The 21,696-nt window shown below is 40.6% G+C and overlaps 1 protein-coding gene across 1 annotated transcript in view; it reads left to right on the top strand.

Annotated features, from left to right (window-relative positions):
- ZFYVE9 (zinc finger FYVE-type containing 9) overlaps positions 1-21,696 on the top strand; it is a 95,389-nt gene that overhangs the window by 24,144 nt on the left and 49,549 nt on the right. The window contains exon 2 of the mRNA XM_030572109.1: positions 6,778-6,882. The gene's annotated coding sequence lies outside the window, so the exon portion shown is untranslated. The remainder of the gene's footprint in view (positions 1-6,777; positions 6,883-21,696) is intronic.

The raw sequence follows: 21,696 nt of genomic DNA, 5'->3' as shown, positions 1-21,696 counted from the left end.
TTCCTAATATCCAACCTAAACCTCCCCCACTGCAACCTGAGACCATTACTCCTTGTTCTGTCATCAGGTACCACTGAGAACAGTCTAGATCTATCCTCTTTGGAATCCCCTTTCAGGTAGTTGAAAGCAGCTATCAAATCCCCCCCCTCATTCGTCTCTTCTACAGACTAAATGATCTCATTTCCCTCAGCCTCTCCTCATAAGTCATGTGCTCCAGCCACCTAATCATTTTTGTTGCTCTCTGCTGGACTTTTTCCAATTTTTCCACATCCTTCTTGTAGTGTGGGGCCCAAAACTGGACACAGTACTCTAGATGAGGCCTCACCAATGTCGAATAGAGGGGAATGATCACGGCCCTCTATCTGTTGGCAGTGCCCCTACATATACAGCCCAAAATGCTGTTAGCCTTCTTGGCAACAAGGGCACACTGTTCACTCATATCTAGCTTCTCGTCCACGGTAACCCCTAGGTCCTTTTCTGCAGAACTGCTTCCTAGCCATTTGGTCCCTAGTCTGTAACAGTGAATGGGATTCTTCCATCCTAAGTGCAGGACTCTGCACTTGTCCTTGTTGAACCTCATCAGGTTTCTTTTGGCCCAATCCTTTGGCCCAAACATTTGCAGCTGCGGGAGGAAAAAAATGGAGCGTAGTATTTAAAAAGATACATTTTAGAGAACAAAGGGAAGACTATTTCACACTGAATCAAGCGATTCACATTATGTAGCACACGTGCTTTTGGTACGAGGTCACATTTTGCCTCTTATATTGAGTGCCTGCCGGTTTGGTGTGAGACATCACACATGCTCGGCTGGGCAACAGAATTTGGCTTGCAGGCAGCCATGGTAAGCCAAAGGGTTTCGGCTTCTTCAATCTTCAGAACGTGGGTTTCAAACAGCAGCGCCCTCCTTTCCCATACCAAGCAAAGCCTGTTGGGTTGGCCTTTTAAAAGGAGAGCCTGCGGTTTTAGGGTGAATGTGCAGCACAATCCAACCCCCCTCTCCAATTCTCTGGGATGATCGCTTCACACACACCCCTCCCCCCCGCCCCATCGCGTGGCTAGTATCAGGGAAGATCCCTGTCAGCCAAATGCGAATAGCTCATCATGAACGGGCCTCTCCCCACCGTGTGGCTAATAGCGGGGGTGATTTCTTTTCAGCCAAACCAAAGGCAAACAGTCCAGCAGAAATGGGCACCTCTGAATGTCCCCTTAAACAAATTTCCCATATTACAACCAGGTGACAATGAATATCACTCTCCTGAGGCTAACACAGAGAGAGAAAGAACGGATGTTGCTTGAATGTCACCAAAGCCCAGGCCCATTCGCTGCAATGTTTTGTTCTGCAATGATTCCAGACTACTTGCTACTGCCTTGGTATGGTAAAGTGTCCTACCATGGAGGATGAAATAAGGCTACCCTCCCCAGAAACCTTCTGCAAAGGCTTTTAGAGTACCTCCAGGAATGCTCATGGAGATGTCCCTGGAGGATTTCTGCTCCATTCCCAGACATGTTAACAGACTTTTCCAGTAGCTATACTGGCTGCGAATGCATCCCAAGTCTTCAGGGCAAATTAATAATTAAACATGCTTGCTTTTGAACCCTGCATTATATTTACAAATGTACACTCACCAGAGGTGCCTTCTCTGGCTTCATGGTCTGGGAGCCCACCTTGGGAGGATTGGGAGGGTATTGGCTCCAGGGTGCTGAACAGTTTCTGGCTCCCAGGGAGAAGAGATTCTCCTCATCCGCTAAATCCTCATCCCTGTTGCGTGAGACTCCCCCCATGCAGGTGTCCACGGACCGTGGTGGGGTAGTGGTAGGGGCCATCACAAGAATTGCATGCAGCTCATCATAAAAGCGGCATGTATGGAGCTCTGTCCCAGAGTGACCGTTTGCATCCTTTGTTTTTTGGAAGGCTTGAATCAGCTCCTTAACTTTCATGTAGCACTGCTGTGTGTCCCTGTTGTAGCCTCTGTCCATCATGCCCTTGGAGAATTGGCAAATATATTGGCGTTTTGTCTTTTGGAATGGAGTTCTGCCTGCACGGATTTTTCTCCCCATACAGTGAGCAGATCCAGTACATCCCGTTTGGTCCACGCTGGAGCTCTTTTATGATTCTGGGACTCACCTGTGCTGATCAGCTCTCCACTCTGGCCAAACAGGAAATGAAATTCAGAAATTCCCAGGGCTTTTCCTATCTACCTGGCCAGTGCATCTGAGTTGAGAGTACTTCCAGAGTGGTCACAATGGAGCACTCTGGGACGTTTTCCATGAAGACAGCTGGACTTACACGCAGCTGTGAGATCTTCGCTTCAGCGATTGTTGCTCACTGTCATGTCTCCTATAAGAAATGTTAATCTATGTATTCCTGTTTAATAAATACTGAGTCTTACAAAGACAGTGATTCTTCATTTGTGACCTACACAGGGTGGTTGCAACAGAAATCTAAGTAGAGTGGCGATCGCCACATTTGCCGACTACATTTAATGCTCAGGCAGGAATAATTACAGGGGTCATTTAAGGTGGCAAGTAAACAATGCCTGGTTCAATTAATTACAGAATGACACATTACTGGGGCCCATTGTCAAGATGCTGCTTCAAAGCCTCCCTGATTTGAATAGCCCCCTGTTGAGCCCCTCTAGTAGCTGTGGGGTCTGCTGGGTGATCCACCTCAACGCTCCATCCCTGTGGACACTTTCCTCAGGCTGCTATGATCATGAGAATATTTTCCTCATTGAGGTCTAACCTGCCAAAAAGACAGCACCAGTGACCCTTTAATCTGCCAAATGCACATTCTGCAATCATTCTGCACCGGCTGAGCCTGTTGAAGCGCTCCTTACTCTGTCAAGGTTTCTGGTGTAAGGCTTTGTAAGTCTTGGGAATAAGGGGCAGGTTGGGTCTCCAAGGATCACTATGGACATTTCCACATCTCCCACTGGAATCTTCTGGTTTGGAAAGAAAGTTCCTGCTTGCAGCTTTCTGTAGAGCCCAGTGTTCCTGAAGATGCTTGCATCATTCATCTTCCCTGACCACCCTGTGCTGATGTTAGTGAAACGTTCGTGGTGATTCACAAGCATGTGTAATACCATGGAGAAGTATCCCTTTCTATTGATGTACTCCGTTGCAAGGTGGTCCGGTGCCAAATGCCATCTATTGCCCTGCTGCAGTTAGGGAATACCATTTCCGCAAAGCCAACCATATTTTACACACATTGTCAAGAATCATGGTCTTTGTAGCAGCATGAGATTAATGGCCCAGCACACTTGCGTTAACGCAGCTCCAACGGTGGACTTCCCGACTCTGAACTGATTTGTGACCAAGCAGTAGCAGTCTGGAGTTGCTAGCTTCCACACTGTGATCTCCCCACTCTTCTCCACCAAGAGGGTAGCTCTCATTTTGGTGTCTTTGCAAAGCAGTTCTGGGGCAAACTCCCCACAAAGTTCCCGGAAGGTGGCTTCTGCCTCCGAAAGTTCGGCAGTCACTGCTCGTCATCGCAGACCTCCATGAGAATGCGATCCCACCACTTAGTGCTTGTTTCCTGTGCCCAAAACCAACAGTGCACCCTGTGAGCTGCTCCATGAATGCCAAAAGTAATCTGGTGTTTTCTTTACATGGCACGCAGCAGGTCAGGCACCTCTAATTCCTCTTTAGATAGGTACCTCATGATTAATTGTATTACCATCTGCGATATGTTAATGAAAGTGACCAAAACATTAGAGAACAGTGCAGGATCCATCCTTTCAGATGGAGATGGTGGGCACTCAATATATGGGGCCATTGAAAAATGCTGTAAAACGCTGTCGGAAGCCCATAGAATGTTGGGATGGAAAACAAAGCATCATGGGACATTGAGCCCACTCCCGTGATGCACTGTGATCCACTCTGCTTTCCCACAAGTCCTAGTGGCAGAAGGTGACAAGTAACACAGTGCACTGCTCTTACTGTTGATGCTAGAGTTCCAACTGTGGACATGCTCTGCTGACAGAGGGAGCATAGTGTGAACATGCAGTAACAATGCTGCTATAGCACTTTTAGATTGTCATCATGACTTTTGTGGAAAAAACTCTGTAGTGTAGAAAAGGACTGAGTCTCCTTTCATCTCCTCCCTCTGCTGTCTCGAGGCCCCTGTTTACTACTTATATATAAATTGAGATAAAACACACATTCCTTTGTTTAGGATAGACCTGTTCAACAACTTTTGCCTAGGCAGAGGTGTGTGGTTTTGAACATGTGCTAATAACATCATCCAGGGGTATTTCATAACTTTACATATGACGTTGCTACATACATTTCACCATGATGCTATTGACAAGTGTGGAATTAGTTTTCAAATGATACCTCACAAGGCATATTTCATACAAAGATTATTACAATTGTGTGTATGGTATGAATACAGGGGTGCTTATTGTCACAGAGTCCTATCGTAGTAGTGCAGGAGACAAAATGCATCCAATCATCAAATCAGTGAATGTGCCTTAAAATGCTCAAATTAAACAAATGATGTTTGAGGTTTTTTTCCTTCTCTTTCAGTTATAGTGATTTTGAGTTTTACTAGGCACACAGTTCTGAGAAGGAAGGATTAGTCTCCCACTCCTCCCAGGTGATGGTGTCCCTTATAAGCAGGGGTTGATATTTGTGCAGAACTAAAGAGCATTGACCATCAAAGCTAATGAATATTATGTGATTTTATTTTAATCTGTTTCCCCTTTAACTCTCTTTATTAGAAAAGATCCTCTTTTATTATCCTCCTTATTTTTTTCTCTTTCAAAAAATAGAGGAGGAAGCCACCCCTACATTTTAATCTATTTTCTGAAATGGCTCTCGCTATATAAATATATTGCATTTATGTTTGTAAATGTGCATTGATTTTTGGGTTGACCTTTGTGGATGTTCCAGTGTACGTGGTGTGGTGTAAACAAAGGAGCATTTTGGAGTGCAGGGTAATATTGTAAGAATTTTCTTTGGAGGCTGGTGGCAATACTTCGGTTGTTTCTCCTTCTCCAGGTTGAACAATTAGGAAAAAGTTAACTTTGGTACACAGGAAAAGGGACCAAAGAAAGTAGATTAGTTCTACTGTTTTCACATTTTATTTTTATAGCTATTGCCGTGCATGCCCCAAATATTTCCTCTGTGGGAGACTTGTTTGCTTCAGGGGATTGGTAACAGAATATGTGATTTTTTTTTTCACCTATAGATTGTTAGTTCTAATCCAGTTCTAATTGGTAGTGATCAAAATCTGTTACTGTCAGATAGCAGTTTGGTAGCCCACGTGAAATGCATTTGGTGACCAGGGTTGGTTGACAAGTGTTCACATCACATAGCATGAACAGAATTGTTACTAAGTGGGTCCCACTTTTCAAAATCTCATCAGAGAGACCAAGAATTGAATGGGCCATGGAGGCTGAACTATTCTTTTGCCATCTACAAGGTGATACTTCAGGTCAGGGAGGGGACATGGTAGTGTAGTGAGAGAGCTTACATTGCTGTCTGTACCTCATCTTTCTGGAGAACCTTTCATGCTCATGGAATTCACCCACGCACTCACTCCTGTATGTGTATTATTGCCAATTTACATATCAAGTGATAACACAGAATAGAAATTCATTTCTTTTTCCCCAAGTTTTTGACTGTCTCCTTAACTTAAGGAGGCAGGAATATGCTTGGAAGCACTGTTGTACAATTAGCATGCAGGAATGGTACTACTAGCATATGATGCTGTATGATTTTATTCCAGACTTGTAAACACCTCTGTTATGTTTGCAACTGTTCAATTCATTAGCTTCCTGGAATTATTATTTGTGGCATATTTCTGAAGAGAACAATAAACAACCCTGGGAAAATAGTACTCCAACACTGAACATTGTGTTGGTCCATGGAGAGTTTTATTTTTTTCAAGCTCTTTCCATTTCAGTGGGGTTTTGTAAGAGTCTTTTCAAGCTGTGTCAAAGCATTAATAAACATATTACATGTTAGGCAGTTGCAATGCATTAGAAACAATGTCAACGCACTTTAAAATATGAGCTTAGTTTAATTGAGTCCTTGTTCTGTTTTAGGCTATTTTTGGCAGTTGGTCATGTACTACTGGTTATGTTCCCAGTGTGCGCGGATAGGTCATGCTCTTGTGTTTACTACTACGATGCAGCCACATGAAAATGAAAACATGATGCTATCGAAGATATTCTGTTCAGAAGAGTAAAATACTTTTTCTAGGGATGCTTGTGGTGGTGGTAGATTAAAAGCCTTTAGGAAATTGAGAGAGACTGGGATTGTAGGAATAATTTGGCATAAACGCAGTTGTTTGGCAGTAAAGAAGTCAGCAGGAAGCCGTTGAGTGGAGTTTCAAGTATTCTGAGTGTGAGAGTCATGAGTTGTTAAGTATCAGATCTATTGGCTTTTATTCTTGGAAGGCTTAATGTAATATAAAATAATTAATTTTATACTAGGTCCATAAATTAGCATTACAGTCAAGGTTATCAAGGATACAAGGATGACTGCAGTTGGTGCCTCATTCTATAGATTTACAATTAAATTAAGAGTAATTGTAAGCAGGTAGCAACATATCGGTTACCACTGGTCTCTTTAGTCAGAATATTTCTGCTACTGCCCTCCAAAGCACATAGAACCTTGAATTAAAAGCTGCAAATAGAAACTCAGTCATTTGGAGATTTGCAGCGTTTGCTGAATGTCTTGTGCTAGCTGCAACAAACTTCCTGTATTGAGAAAACATAGTTCATGACAGAATTACCAATCTTAAAATCTGCTTTTCTTTTTTATTTTCAGAATCAAATAGAACATACTGATTCAGCAGAAGTGGCTGATTGTGCAGCAGTCATCATGAATAGACACAGGGTCATCTGTTTCTTAACACATGTATAAGATAAAAAGGTAAGAAGCAAGTAAGCATTGTTGTTAATAGTTATTATATAATGCTATACTTAGTTAATACGGTTATATTGTATTATGTAGATTGTGATCAAGAAATAGATTACTTTAAAATGAATTAAGAATCTATATGGGGTGCAAACTTGGTTATATGAACTAGATGATTTAATGATTTCAGACTTGCATTTTCTTTTTCTTTTTATTGGGATTAAGTTTATGTTAGAACAAGGTTTTGTTGTTTTTTTTTTGCAGCCCTCAAATCAGTCTCCCTCAGGCTGTGCTGAGGGCAGATTTCATCATCAACTACAGACATATTGTAGCCCTCTTAAGCCATTCATTATGCTTGAAATGCTTGACGACTCCTTCTTCCCAGGAGAAAACTAGAAAGGTCACTACTGTGTACTGGAATAGAGTGCAGACTTGACCAGCACTGCTGGAGGTTGAAGCAAGTCCTCAGGGGCATTGGATCTAACACATTACTTACCTGACTTGATGTGCAATCCCTGTAATCATGCTGTGAAACAATGACGTTGCCTGGAAGCTGAAACAGACAGGATAAAAGAGCAACTTATATATTTTTTTTTCATCTGATCACAGACATTGCAATTTTCACCTCAGGAATCTTACGTTTGTATTTGTGGTAAGGTCTACTGTAAATCATTCTAGTATTGTCTGGTAAAGTTCAGTGAAATTTATACGTTCACAATTAATCACGGAGAAGGAATGATCTGAGCACAGAACTGGGAGACAAGAATTCCTGAATTCTTATCCTGGTCCCTTTTATGTTGAGTTTTTAGGCAAGTCTTCTAATCACATTGCCTTATTTTCCCATCTGTTAAATGTGGATAACAACATTTACATACCTTCCTTATACAGGTATAGTAAGGTGTCAGTGTCCATAAAGTCCTTTGAGGATCAAAAATACTATGTAAATCCAAAGTGGTGGTGATGCTTTCTATCAGTAAAGTCCTGTCATCGTTTCCATCAACACACTCTCCACCTCCCACCCCGGGGCTAGGTAACTCTATCGTATAAAATTCGTTCTGAGTCTTATTTGAGAAGTTGGAATAAAAGTCTCATCCACATAATATTTTAATATAAATTATTTTAATATGATGATATAAATCAGCTTACTGTGTAAGTTACAGAGGAATAAAAAAGACAGTGCTTTAAAATATTCTTGTTAAATATGAGTCTTCTGGGAACTGGGAGGGGAAAATGGTTGCTTAGATCTGGAGCTCCTTCTCAATCTCACTAAAATCTACCAACATCCGCTATTCTGAAGCCACAGTCTGCCTTTCTCCATGCACTCTCTCTGTTTGAGCTTTGTGATTTTGCAGTGAAAAGCTCTGGCAGTGGGGAGCTGCTCAAGCCTTTCCCCACTGCTTCCCCTCTTGCCAGAGCTTTCACCGATGAGTGTAGTGACACACTTCAATGTGGATGCTGTGCACTTTTCACTGTGGCGTGTTGCTAGACGTACACTACACACCACTGATAGCGGTGTATAGCATAAGCATAGCCTAAAACAGACATGCTGGGAAACTATTAGTGCATAGACTTAGAATGAATTCACTAAAAGCTAAAATCCCCTCCATTTGCTCTAGTCAGGGCCAGACACTGATCAAAAAACTATTAACGAACAATTCTCCAAATTCTATCAGTGCTTGTATTTAGAGGAAGATACCCTGATGATCAGTTACTAGAAGAATATATTCAAAATCTGCAGCTTCCCCAGCTAACAGAACAACAACAAATTTGGCTCGATTCTCAGTTACATACCTCTGAGATTTGGCCGCCCTAGGCAACATGAAATCAGGCAAGCCCCCAGGCTTAGACTGCTTTCCATTTGAATTTTATGCCCAGTTCAAAAGAGACTCTGTCTCCCAGGCTTGCTGAAGTATACACTGAGATTTTTGGTAGAGGCACTCTGCTGCCTTCAGTGAATAAAGCCCTAATCTCAGTCATGCTTAAAGCTGACAAAGAGGTCCAGATATGTGCTAGCTATTGATTAATATCCTTAATGAACTATGATATTAAGGGCATGTCTACACTTGCCATTTAAAGCGGAAAAAAGTCCCTTTTTTGTGCAAAAACCATGGGAGTGTCTACACTTGCCAGTGAGTTTTTGCGGTGAAACTCAGAAGTTTCATTGCAAAAAAGAAAACCACCTCCCCAAGAGGCATACAGGTCTGACCCGTGATGTGTAAGTGAAGACATGTTCTTCCTGTTTACACAGCTTTTAGCCTCCAGAGGATATCCCACTGTCCCTAGGTGACCACTCCGGCCAGCAGCTCTGCTGCTTTGATGTCAGGTAAACAGACATCCAGCCTTCCCCCTGTAAAGCCCCAGGAACATTGAAGCCCCCCTTCCTGTATTCTTGGCAAGTGCTCACTTGTCTGACCAGGTGACAATGCCTGCTCCACGGAGCAAACTTTTCCCTGCTTGGAGCATTGCTGAGCTGCTGGAGCTTATCACTGTTTGGAGAGAGGAGGCTGTGCAGGGACCCAGGATGCCACGGGATCACCCTCCCTCATTCCTATAAGACCCATCATCAAACTGGGGATAGCTGCCCTAGAGCGCTGCTCTCATCAGCAATGGAAGTGCTGCTAATGTAAACACTCTCTTGACGCCTGAGGAATTAAGTGAGTACACAAACCAGAATATTGTCTAAAATTCTGGCTGGGCAATTAGAAAAAGTAATTAGGAACATAATACACCCGGACCAGGTGGTTTTTATATAAAAGAGACATGGATCAGACGATACTTACCAATTTATCAGTGTTCTTTCATGTTATCGAAACCCCTTAAAACCAATGGCCATTCTGTTGGTGGATGCGGAAAAAGCCTTTAACAGAGCTAATTGGGGGAATTTGTTCCTCATTCAAAAAAGTTTGGATTTGGTCCCTCCTTCATTTTTTGGATTAGCCCTTTGTACTCTAATTTTAGCTCCCGAGTTGTAACCAATAAATACATCTCCCCGCTTGTTAATCTTTGCCGCAGTATTGGACTGAGCTGTTCACTCTCCTCTTTGATTTGCCCATAAAGCTACTGGCAATACAAATTAGAGCACACCAGGGGATCCAGGATATAAAAATAGGGACCCGAGAGATGAAAATATGCTTATGCTGATTATATACTTTTATTCATCATCAACCCCCTTCAGACCATCTCCAACATATTAAAAACTATTCAGTTGTTTGGTATCAGAGGGGTAGCCATGTTGGTCTGGTTCTGTAAAAGCAGTAGAGAGTCCTGTGGCATCTTATAGACTGTTAGTCTATAAGGTGCCACAGGACTCTTTGCTGCTTTTTCAGTTGTTTGGGAAAATCTCAGGGTACAAAATGGTACAAGTTGGAAGCTGTTAGTCTCCGGGTGTTTGTCTATAATATAAATATAAATAATCCTTGTTGTCTTTTTGCTGGTATCAGGTAGAAATCAGGTACTTATATTCCTAGGAAAAAGGATCCCAAAATAAATAGTTAAAATTAATTTCAGTCCTTTTATCACATAGATAGCTCTGGATTTATATACATGGCAGGTCCTCTCTCTATCCCTTTGGAGCAGAGTTAATTTATTAAAGTTGAATGTCCTCCTGAGACTTCTATTTGTCCGTAGCTCTTTGCCAGTTTATATTCCCCCTTTTTTCAGAATTAACATTTTTAAGACCTTGTGGAGTGTGGGCAACAAGCCCAGATTATCCTTTGAAAAATGCAGCTGCCTATCAAATCACAAGACTTTGGTCTGCCCAACCTTATACTTTACTATATATCCTCAATCCTGAGCCAAGCAATACAATGGCTGACCACCTGACACAGGCTCTCCATCCTGGCTGTGCATGGAGGAAGGAATCATAGCTCCACTACCATTAGAATCAGTCCTAAACTCAGACGTCTTCTGTTTCTCTAAGGAGATATCTGTACAATTTTAGCTGCTAGGAAATCCTGGTATCTGGTTGCTTTTAAGTTTAAATGTCATCCTTTACTATACTAAGTCTTTAATTTGGGGTAACTCCAAAATTTTAATTGCACATAACCTATTCTATGCCTTGTTTGGATTACAAAAAAGATATTGAGGACAAACCACATAACTGAAATGATTTCTTTGTGTTCTTTCCTCAAATTAGGGAGAAATTCCAACTGGATCCAAAGAAAGAATAGCAGTACCTTTAATTTGAATATGCTCTGCAATGCCAGTATGGCCTAGATGCCTTTGCAGCACTGAACCCCCTTCCCAAGTACTGAGGCTTTCTGAAAAAATAACTCTGTGTTACCTGGGGCTGTTTAGTCTGTATTCCTACCTCTCAGGCAAATTGGCAGTCAGCAGTGAGAATGTTAGAGAGCTGTCTAGGGAACATGAGCTGTCAATTTTCTCTTACCAACATTTAGTGGAATCAGTTTATTCCAGCATGTAGCATTGCTCGCTAGATTTGGGGTTAAGATTAATCCAGCAGAAAATTCTTTGAAGGATGCGCTGGACTTTTGTAGACTTTTCAGGTCCAGAGCAGCCAGATCTGACAAATGCTAGAGCTGCAGATGCTAATTTATATGATATGCTTTGGATTGCCCTGTAATCTGTCCTTTTTGAACAGAGGTAAATATTTGGCCCAATTTCTTTCTCTCCACCAAGGTGGAACTGCAGGCTGGCCATGCCATCCTGTGTCTAACCAATCTGTCTTGGAAACTAATATCCTTTGAAAAACTTTGGTTGGATAAAGCTATGATCATAGCCAAACATCTGATTCTACAACAGTATGCCCAGCTAGCGAAGTGAACCTGGCGGCAATTAAACAAATAGTGTTTCACAACAGATATAGCCAATATAAATTTATGGGTATATGGTCCTCTTTTTTGGAAGTTTCGGAATAATCAGATAAACCAGGTCATCTCTTTTGCTCCTACCCTCATATGATCCTAGACACCTCCCATCCTCTCCCTTTCTCCACTTTTTCCCCTCTCCTCTCCTTCTTACCATTCCTCTCCTGTCCTCCTTTGCTTACCTTTCAGGCTTTTCTTTGGTCTTTTAAACACTTTCAACACAATTTTTTCATTGTTGCTTATCTCTGTTTCTGAAAGGGAATAATTCTGGAGGTTAGTTCATGATCTTATTTTACAAAGAACCCCAATATGGGGCTGAATAACAAAATTACCATCATTACATAATTGTACAGGCAAATCTCTAACCGATCAAATATCGTCTTTGTTCTATCTTTTTTTCCTTAATAATGAAAAAGTTTGGTCTTACCGACCTTGTAAAATCTGATATTGTCTCTCTGCTCCAGATTAGATACCTTTCCTCTCTTTGTTATCTTGGTTGTTTATGTTAGCTGTGTTAAAATAATAAAGAATAAATACAAAATTCTTGTTAAATTGGAGTTTAAAAACTGAATTTTCTTTAGGTTATTAGTTACTTACTACATATTTTTAAAAGGATGTGAACTTTACTTCTTAAAATACTCATTTTCAAAGGAATTGTTAATCATGTCACTGATTTTGTGTGGTAAGAATTAGAGCTGAGTGAATAATGGACTTGCTGATAATTCTGAAATATTGGAAGGTCCACCTGAAAAAATAAATAAATAAATAAATATATTTTAAATTTCAGTAAATTGAAAGGTCAAAAAAAATTGAGTTAGGTTGAAATTATTTGGTAAATTTGATATGAATTTGCAAATAGTTTTGCTTAACCTGAAATTGCATTTTTGGCAAATTAACCATTTGCTGAAAATTTTTTACCCAGCTCTAACAGTACTGTCTCTTCCATATCCCTCGCAATATTTTCTTTTAAACCACCATTAAATACCAAATGAAATTTAATACAGAGCTACATGACAGTAATGTTAAGGATCTGAATGTTAAAGGCCATATTGAAAGCTTACACTTCATTCCCAAGTCTGTTGTGGCAGGCTTTGAATGCTGGTCTTACATGTAATATATAATCACAGTGAAGTGACATGGTTCTGAATTTTGTGTGTGTTTAAATAGGACTGTCAGTTTTACTTTGGCATAGCTTGTCTTAGCGATACAAGCATTTATTTAAACACTATCTACATTAGCATTTCTTCTTCAGTGACAAATTTGTATGGTTACTTTTCTTATGAAAGGGTGTTAACGTAAATAAACAGATTAGGCCCTGGTAATCCAGTATGGATAAACAAGAGTTAAAAATGTTGAGGCTACCAGTTCCAGTAGTGAAAAATTCTTGAGGACCCAGGGCAGAATGTTCTAGTTGGAAGATCTTTAAGTGTTTAATTCCCTACCACCAGAAACTAGGATGAAGTTGAATGTTTCTACTCCAAGGCCTTGGCTACACTGGCACTTTACAGCGCTGCAACTTTTGCGCTCAGGGGGGTGAAAAAACACCTCCCTGAGCGCTGCAAGATACAGTGCTGTAAAGCCTCAGTGTAATCAGTGCTGCAGCACTGGGAGCGCGGCTCCCAGCGCTGCAAGCTACACCCGTAAGGGATGTGGTTTACGTGCAGCGCTGGGAGAGCTCTCTCTCAGCGCTGGTGCTCCGACTACAGTCACATTTCAAAGCGCTGCCGCTAGCCATACCCCTAGGGTATAATGCAAGAGACATCTCTCTGCATAGGGCATACCCCAGTTAAAAGATGCAGAATCACACAGCAGTTCTCTCCTGGAAGGCAACTACAAAGATAAGCTTGTTCAGAATACCAAATAACTCTAGGACAGTATGAAGAATTTTTTTTGATGTATGTTTGTCTTATGCATATGGTAACTGGCATGTTACTTTATATATACACATCTGTGATGCTCCCCCGAGTACCCAGGGTTGTGAGGCACCTTACTACTACCTTCCTTTAGCATGAAGCAGTCTTGTCTATGCCTGCTGTGGATCAGCTCCCTGAACCCACCAGTCCCTGGCAATACAAGCACTATGTTCCAGGGCTGCGCAGGCCTCACGCTTTCTTGACAGGTAGCGATAGGCATACACCAACCTCTCAGGGCTGGTCTATGCTACCACTTAAATTGGTGTAACTTAAGTTACTTGGGGGTGAGAAAGGGACACCTTCCCTCCCCCCCCCCCGAGCGACATATGTTACATTGACTTTAGCGCTGTCCACCCTGAGCTATGTCAGTGGGAGACACTTTCCACTTATCCAGTGAACAGTCACTGAATTGCCAGGCCTGCTGTTCCCAAAGGAATAGTATGCACCAGCTTTTAAGAGTCAACTCAGGATCAGTACTTTGCTTAACACCACAGCACTTAGGTATAGTTACAGTGAAAACAAGAATAAGTTTATTATTAAAAAACAGAGAATCAAGTGATAGGAAGTAAGAATATTATTGGAAACAAATGGTTGCATATAAAACAAAAACAGAAGGTGCTTTCTAGAGACTAAACTTAACAAACATGTTAACTTCCTGTCTAAAGAAGTTTATCTCACTCAAAATTTCACTCCAGTGTTTTCAGCCAAGCCCGGTTGAAACCCTTTTTTCATGAAGCAAAATTGCTGTCCTTTTACTTCTTGAGAAAAGAGTGGAAGGGTGTCTGCCCCCCAGATTTAGTGGAGCAAGCCTCTAATGTGTACCTCTGGATTGGGTTGGTTTTCCCTCATCCCTCCCCACCTATTTTTCTCCTCCTATTAGTTTCTTTCTGAAGTCCTCATTCCTTCATTTGCAGTTCAGAATGGTGACAGGAAACCCATTGTGAATTCTACAATATGTAAATTACATATTGTAACAGCCAGATAGTTAAACAATTCTTGTCTGACAGGAAACCTCTTTTTCACCTTTGCTGGTGACCAGTCCCTAGACACATAGCTTATAATTTTCAGTGCTTATACATAACTCCTTACACAACATCTGTACATACATTTCCTGATGACTGGGGTGACACCTTTTTATTTAAGGCCTCACATGACACTCCTGTGTCAAGATACAGCAAGAATAACTAATTATAAGCAACATATTATGAAGCAGCAAGAAGTGCAGCTAAAAAGACAACATTTTTAATTTTTGCATCCAGGTGGTCATCAATGTTTGTGCCTGGCAATTTCTGAACCACCAAATGCACGGCCTCTCTTTCAGCCAACCTTATGTTTCTTTTTGTTGTCTATTCCCCACTTTATGAACTGATTTAGGCTAAATTTGAATTGTGGTGCTTATGGAAGTAATATTGACTACAATGGCCATAGCCAGGCATACTGCTGACAAGAGAGCTTTGTAAATAACCCCACCAAATATGCCTCAATTTCTGGCCAACAACATTTAATATTCCAGTCCTGGGTTTCTCCTGACTGAAGATTAACATAGGTGATGGTTTTGTGATGTAGGCTGAGCCCACCAAATCACTTATTTCTGACAGTGAAAAGCTAATGAAATAATGTTTTATGTCAATTAGACCACTTCCAGTCACCCCACTGGGTCATGTTTTTTGTATAAACAAATAAAAAACCAACATGTTTTATTTATCAACTTACCAAATGTTTGTATCATGGCATGCATTACTCAGCATCTACAAGGATTCTCTTCTCTTTAAAGCTTATGAATGCTCAGGCATAAACAGTGTGGCAGATTGTACTTTTTCATTAACAAATAAAATGCATCTCTGTTGAGCTTTTGAAGATTATTCTGGTTAAAACATTTAAGCCTCTGCCCTCTTCAAAATAATGATTGAAGGGACCAGCTTTGAGCCATAGAACACTGCCCTTCTGATTCAGTGACAGTCTTTACCTTAGACCTTAGTCCATCCTGTGCTTTGCTGCATATTGGGCTACCCACATTTGCCATCCTTGCCTGTCAACTGCCCTTCTCTCCAGATCTTCCCATTTCATGTTGAGGCGCTTGATGTCATTCAGAACTGTTCACTTCCATGTTATTTGCGGTCTTCCTCTCTTCTTGCATTTTCTGGCTTCCATTCAAGGGCAGTATTTGGTAAGCATTCTTTTTCCATTCTCCGCACATGTCCCAGCCACTGATGTCTTCTTTTGTAGATTATTTGTGAGAGGGTGCCTTTATTCATCTTCTTATCTCTGTATGTTATTCCCAATATCTTCTTAGACATTTTGTGATGAAATGCATCCAGCTTTTGTGTATCTTTCTTGGTAAGATGCCATGTCTCACTGCTATATGTTGTGATGGTGATAACAATTGCTTTGTACATGTCCAGTTTTGTCTTGAAGGAGATGTTTGAGTTGCCAGATGTTTCTGAGTCTTCCAAATGCAGCATTTGCCTTCCTAAGTCATTGTCTTATTTCCTCAGAACTAGTACCGTTTCTGCTGAAGATACTTCCAGGATATGTAAAATTGTCCACTGTCTCCAGTTTCTCTTCTTCAGTTTTGATTTCTGTCCCTGTAGTCCTCATTAACGTGATTTTACATTTATTTGCATTGTATCTCAAACCTGGCTTCTCCATTACTTCTTTTATTTGGTTTGTGCATTTTTGTAGTCCGTTTGCCCTTATCAATGAAGATGCCATGTCGTCAGCAAAGTCTAGATCAAATAGCCTTGAATTGATCCATATTAGGCCATATGTATCACTGTCGCATTGTTTTAGCCCCTAGTCGATGACTAGGATAAACAAAAGGAGACAGGACGTACCCCTGCCTTATACCTATCTTGATGCTGAATGGCTTACTCAATCCATTTTAATGCAGCGTTTTGAGCTGGCGTAGAATGCCTTTATAATGTTAATTAATTTTGTTGGAATTCCAGATTGTTCCACAATTTTCCACATTGTTTCCCTGTTTACGCTATTGAATGCCTTTTGGAAGTCCATAAAATTGATGGCAAGACTGCCTTGGAATTCAGTTGTGCTCTCAATAATCTGTCTCAGGGTGCAGTAAGGTGAAGTTATTAATCATCTTAATAAGGTTATACCAATTCTTTCAAATATCAGGATGACCTCTAAGAAGGAAAAGAAAACAAGGTAAACAAAGATATTTTAGGGGAAAATGTTATACTGCAATACATTTTAAAAAAGTACAGTGACTTACATAACTCACTTTGATTTTAATGGAAACATGTAGCTGACCATATGGCAGTTACCCCATTGGCCTGATCTCCTTTGCTTAATAGGAGCTAGAATTCTGTTATTTAGTAAAGGAAACAATAAGGTGCTATCTGCCAACACAGGGACCCATCATTCCAGTCCTCATTTGCATAAACACTTATTACTCATGTAAGTAGTCTCATTGGGTTCAGTGGGATTGCTTACATGACTAAGGATTTGCAGGATTGAGCAACGAGTCCTTCCCCTCCCCCCTTTTGGAACAATTAGGTTAAAAGTGTTGTTGGGGGTCTTCTTCTCCTCAGATTTGTTTCAGCCTCAGTTTTCTAAAGAGAGTTAGTTATGTGTGTACTTCCTTGTCTTTCTCCTCTAATCCTATAAATTATTCACAAAGGTATGGGTCTTTATTGCCATGGGGCACTACATGGAAATCATAGGATCAGCAGTCCAGAACTGCTCTACAGTTATGAATGATCTTCTTAAATGTTATATTATCCTTTAAATAAGAGATGAGGGGGAAAAAACAACTCCACATAAATTTTGACGCTGGTACTCGTTCCGATGAATTGGGTGCGAGGCAGCCAGCAAGCAACAAAGATGTATGTTTCTGTTCACTTATGAAGTGTGTTTAGTTTAAGGGTAATGATTTTTTTTATTAAACTACAATTCTAAACCACAAGAGACCATAGCTGCCAGATCAGTATAGCATCCTATATTAGACCCTTGTGTGTTTTCACTTCCAGTCCTTAATCTCTGTCCATGCAGGAGAGAAATATTCAATTCTAGGCAGGCTCTGATACATTGGGAGCTGTGGACAGGGCATTGGGGAGAGAGAACCACGGGTATCCATTGTTTATATAAGCACTAAGCTGCCTCCTCTGGCAAGAAAAGGGCATTAAGGGCACTAGCTGTGGTTTTGGCTCTTTTTTTTTTTTTCTTGAAGGGAGATGGAAAGAAAAGGGTCATTTGTTTTATAAATAATAATTGCTGGTTTTATACTTCAGCATTTCCAGCAAACCTTTTCTGGTAAATAGCTGCTAGGGATAGGCTTCAGTGAGCTTATTTAAAGGGACTGCGTCAGTTTAACTAACTGTTGAAAACAAACACATTTTTAATAATGCCTTGGATTATTAAGTGAAATAATTACTATGTTTCAATGTGCTTGTCTCTTCTGAGGCTCTTTGTTTACTTTGTATATTTCAGCATAGACAATGAAAATCAATGAAGTCAGGTTCATTTTTGTATAGTTAATTTCAGTGGCTGGTTCTTAGTGCTTCAAGCCATTTTGGGCTTCAAACTTTTCAATAGAATGTGTATTTGTTTACAAACAACTCTCTGCATTTGGATTTATGGAGGGGAAATGTGGAAACATTTCTATTTGTTTTAGGATGGACCAAATTTTAATCAGCAGTTTCCCATTAAAAATATTAAAATATACAGATTTTTTCCATAAAGTTTATAAAGTAATTCTTTTAAAACATTAACTGTACTGTGTTGTGTAAGGCTTTCAGGGTAGTGGGTATGAAGTGTTAGGAGTGGTCATTTTGTGGGCTTGATTTATTATTCATATATAGACAGTTCCACGCATTTACTGAAGACGTAAAATTTTGTATTGGATATTGTTTTGTAACATTTGTAAAGCACCTGCTACTTGAGAGAGACTAAAATCAATAAAAATAGTGCCATTTAAAGTGAATTGCTTTCTCTAGTTGTGTGTGACCTTGTTCTTAGCTTGTTCTTTGCTGTCACTTCAGCCAATATAAATCACGTAATGGGCAAAACTCAGGCATGATTAGGGAGGGAAAAATAATCTAATTTAAATCTTAATTATACCAATGCAGATATATTTTAGTGCATATTAAACTCCTGTTTTCAGGAATCTTAAAATGAGCCCCAAAAACTTACTCTGCTGAAAAATGACCCGAATGAGTGGTCAGATTTGATTTTTTCTTAAGCCAGAAACATTTTTCTGCATGTGGTATTAATGTACAGAAACCTAAAGAGATGTTTACCTCTTTCAAAGCCATGTAATCAGTGTAGTGTATGTCTTCCTCCTTCCACCTCAAAAACCAGTACGTCAATGATTGTTGGTATCTCTATTTACATAAATCAGTGCTTGCCATCCAATTCACTTGAGTGGTCCTACCAAAAAGTTTATATATTTATGCTAGAGAATTCCTTTATGGATGCCCTTTTTATGTTTTAAGAAGCAGGAAAGAAATTTGAATGGAGTGGTTTCAGACAGCATCATGGTTCACATTGTTACTGAGCACAGGAATCCTGTCTGATGCTTTTTAAACTGCTCAGTCCTACAAATGCCTGCTAGTACTTTTGGTCAGAATCTAATTGACCTCAGTGGGACTTTGTTGAGGAAGTTACTATTCTCAGGTGTGTAACTGTTTGACAGATTGGGCCCCTGCCGAAATTCTAAATTAAATACAAATGGTGTAAATGTGAAATGTACAGTATAATACTTTGAATAAAATAACAATCTTGATGTAGTTGAGTTAATTTTGGTTGATCATCTTTTAGAAGGCTTTGTGGAAGAAGCCTGTTTTTAAGGAGGAATATGTATTAAGACACTGGTGTTTTGGTGCACAAGGTAAAGGTAGGTGTTTCGAGAGTTTGGTGGGTGCTCTGAGTGAAGGCATCAAAATGAGAGGGAGGAAAAGATGCCAGAGAACCACTAAAGTTTTGCAGACTGTTCTGTTTCTAAAGTGCACTAATTTAGTGTTTGTATATTTAGGGGAGAAACAGCTAATTTAAAAAATGCAAATGCTGTATTCTGCAGTCATTTACGTGAATGAAAAATGTTATGAAGGATTTTGAGTGCATGGACTTAGGTGTGCCTGGCAGCGTAATAATCTACTGATTTGCAGTAAGTGTCCGTAGGGACTCATGAGTCCAAGCTGTCTCAGTCTGCTATGTAAACCTGGCATTTTAGAAAATCTCTAAATCTGTACAATAGACTTTAACTGCTTGGAGAAAGGCAATATGGTATCAAATGAAAAATGCTGAACTTTTCTCAAACTCTTGAAAGCAAAGCTTCACTTAAAGTTGCTATTCTGTAAATCACTCAGCTTGTTGCCTGTATGCCTGGGTATTGTAAATGATATGGTTAGTCATCTAGCTGTATGCCTTGCAACAATGGATGATCTTATAGCCATACACAGTACAATACACATGGGCAGATTTGGGAGGGCTAAGGCCAGGGATCTAGCCTTATCTTTGAATTTCCTTTCAGGACCGCTTAACGTTTTCATGTAGTAATTTTGCATGAATTGAGATTTTGCTGGATTTTTATTTAAATTTTTGTAGAGGCAACCCACCAAGTAGTATAGTCTCCACATTTCACAATATCATAATCTGGAGAGGACTGTTCTCTGGATTCTGCCTCTGTTTTAAGTAGTTTTCTCATTGAGAAACTAGGGAGAGAAAACATAATTAGTGTTAATGCCTGACCCTTAATAGTGTATTTTGCTGCTACATAAGTGGCCATCTAACCCATGTTAATTATGGCTTGCAACTATTTAAGTTTTTGCTGGGCACAGTTGGCGTGGCGGGGACGACACACACACAAAGGAGCAGATGTGTCTCCCTGACTCTGGGGTTGGTTTTGTGCTAGCCCTGAAATACTTTAGGCTGCTCTAAAGTACACTGCTGACTATAGCCCTAAAGGAACCATCTGCCAGTGGAAAACATTTGGAATGCAGTAGCATCTTGTCTGCGTTCCTTCCCATCCCAGCTAACTGCCTTGTTGGGAGATGGTGTAGCTACACTTGCTGTACACCATTTGGGGACTTCCCCATGCTAGGTGAAATCAGGCTGCTCTCTAGACCCCTTGGATTACATCAGTGAATCTGGTCGTTGTTTTTTAACATGAGCTTGTGATGGGGCCTAATACAATTTATAACTTCAAAACTACTGAACTGATTTTCTGTAAAATGGATTTGTTTTGTAGATGTCACTGAGACATAAAAATAAGACATTTCCATTGTATTATCTATTGATAAATAATTTGTAATTCGATGTCGGGGGTTAAACACAAGGAGGCAAAGTTAAGGTTAAGCTTAAAAACATTAAATCTGCATATCCTAACATTTGAATGCTTGATTTCTCGCCCTTAATTTTGCATTATTGCTGGTTGACCTGCTGATGTGTTTAAATACAACTGTCTTTGTTCAAACTAAAGGAAAAATTGTGTTTAACACTGTGATAGTTAAAAGGTGCTAGTCAATATATTTTCTAACATTATGCATTTTCCTGGTGTAAACAAGGTAGCGTGCATGGTTAAGATGAAGTGTAACTTCAGATTGCAGCCCTGCTGTAATTAGTTTCCTGATTCAGTTGTACCTGTAGCATGGACAACAGACCCTAAACCTTGCAGCTGGCTGTTCTTCATGAAGCCAGACTACCTCTCAGGCACTATGTGTATGTCTATACTGCAATTTGATACCTGCGACTGGCTCATGCCGGCTGATTTGGGCTCACGGGGGTCAGGCTGAGGGGCTATTTAACTGTGATGTACACATTTGAACTCTGACTCCGTAGACAGGGCCGGCTCTAGGCACCAGCACTCCAAGCATGTGCTTGGGGCGGCACTTTCCAAGGGGCGGCACTCCGGCTCCTTTTTTTTTTTTTCTTGGGGTGCAAAAAGCTGGGAGCCGGCCCTGAGCGGACGTGAGCTGCGGCAGTGGCGGGTGCGGGGAGGGCCACAGGAAGTAACTCGGGTGGGGGGAAAGGAACCACTTCCCCCCCACTCATCTCCGCTCCACTGCCACCTGCTCCTCCGAGCGCACTGCTGCTCCACATCTCCCCCCTCCCTCCCAGGCTTTCTGCACAAATCA

This window comes from Gopherus evgoodei, chromosome 8 (assembly GCF_007399415.2).
Source record: "Gopherus evgoodei ecotype Sinaloan lineage chromosome 8, rGopEvg1_v1.p, whole genome shotgun sequence".
Taxonomy (NCBI): Eukaryota; Metazoa; Chordata; order Testudines; family Testudinidae; genus Gopherus; species Gopherus evgoodei.
The sequence above is the reverse complement of the archived record's forward strand: the minus strand, read 5'-3'. Positions and strand labels throughout refer to the sequence as shown.